Source organism: Myotis brandtii, unplaced genomic scaffold (assembly GCF_000412655.1).
Source record: "Myotis brandtii unplaced genomic scaffold, ASM41265v1 scaffold510, whole genome shotgun sequence".
Lineage (NCBI taxonomy): Eukaryota > Metazoa > Chordata > Mammalia > Chiroptera > Vespertilionidae > Myotis > Myotis brandtii.
The window spans coordinates 329,621-331,220 of NW_005369443.1; the positions used below are offsets into that span (position 1 = coordinate 329,621).

The 1,600-nt window shown below is 36.8% G+C and overlaps 1 protein-coding gene across 1 annotated transcript in view; it reads left to right on the top strand.

Annotated features, from left to right (window-relative positions):
• FZD9 (frizzled class receptor 9) overlaps positions 1 to 1,600 on the top strand; it is a 44,470-nt gene that overhangs the window by 31,300 nt on the left and 11,570 nt on the right. The window lies entirely within an intron of this gene.

Sequence of the window (1,600 nt, forward strand, 5' to 3'; positions counted from 1 at the left end):
CACTGTGACTGGTGTGTTCACTTTGTTAATGATTTATCAAGCTGAACGCTCAGGAGTTGTGCATTTTAATGTCAATTATATCTCAATTTTTTAAACTATATATACATATATTATTTGAATTACAGAACTAACTGTAAATAAGTAAAAGCCTCCCAATTTTATTCACTTGTAAGTAGGCATATGTGTTCGTGTCTGTGAAGGTCCAGAGAGACACACCACCCACGCCAACAGAGGCCCCTAACAGAGAGGGGGAAGGTGGGTGCTTAAAGAGGGTGGGTTTTCACTTTTATCATTTAAACCCACGTATAGTCTAGGGTTGGCACAGCGCATATTGATGGTTATTTAAAGTATATATGGTTATAAGTTATATCTATTTATTATTTTTTTTAAAAAGAGTAACTCAAAGCAACGGTGAATACAGTCAGCAGAGGAAAAATTAAAAAATAAAAGATAAAAAAGATTTAAAAAATATTTTTTAAAATACAGTCAGCAGAGGTTCTGTCCCTGAGCAAAGATGTGGCCCAAGCTCAGGGGGGTTGGGTGTGTCTGGGGCCAGAGAAGGGCATGAGCATTAGAACCATGGGCTCCATACTAGGTGTACCGGTTAATAATGAGGATTTTTTTCAATAGATGGAGTTACACATGTTGATATATATGAGATTTGATACGTATGCTATTTTGTTGTATTGCTCCTTCAGATGACCACTTGTTTCGATCAATGGCACACGCACTTTCTGAGCAGCACTTCAAAACGTACGAAGAAGTGGAAAATTGGGTCTCTGAATGGTCTGCCTCAAAACAAGAAAAGTTCTATTGGGACGGTATCCACAAATTACCTGAAAGATGGGGAAATGTGTAGCTAGCGATGGACATTACTTTGAATAAAGCACTTTTGATGTTTCTCTTGATATTATTGTGTTTTATTTGGATTACAAAATTCGAATTATTAACTGGTTAATAGTTAATTTGCATTATTAACCAGTTAATAATTAATCTGCATTATTAACCAGTTAATAGTTAATCCCGTATTATTAACTGGTTAATAGTTAATCTGTATTATTAACCAGTTAATAATCCGCATTAACCGTAATAATGGGGATTTTGTAATGAAAGAAAACATGATAATTTCAAGAGAAACATCAAAAGTGCTTTATTCAAAGTAATGTCCATTGCTAGCTACACATTTCCCCATCTTTCAGGTAATTTGTGGATACCGTCCCAATAGAACTTTTCTTGTTTTGAGGCAGACCATTCAGAGACCCAATTTTCCACTTCTTCGTACGTTTTGAAGTGCTGCTCAGAAAGTGTGCCATCAATCGGAACAAGCGGTAATCTGAAGGAGCAAGGTCTGGTGAATACAGCGGGTGGGTTAATAATTCCCAGGCAAGATCTTTTAACGTGTCTTTAACTGTTTTTGAAGTGTGTGATGGTGCGTCATCATGAAGCAAAATTACTTTGCCGAGTCTTCTGGAACACTCTGGTCGTTTCACGATCCAAGTGTGGTTCAAATTGATTATTTGTTGTTGGTAGCGGTCAGTATTAACAGTTTCACCTGGTTTTAGAAGCTCATAATACACCACACCTTCCTGATCCCACCAAA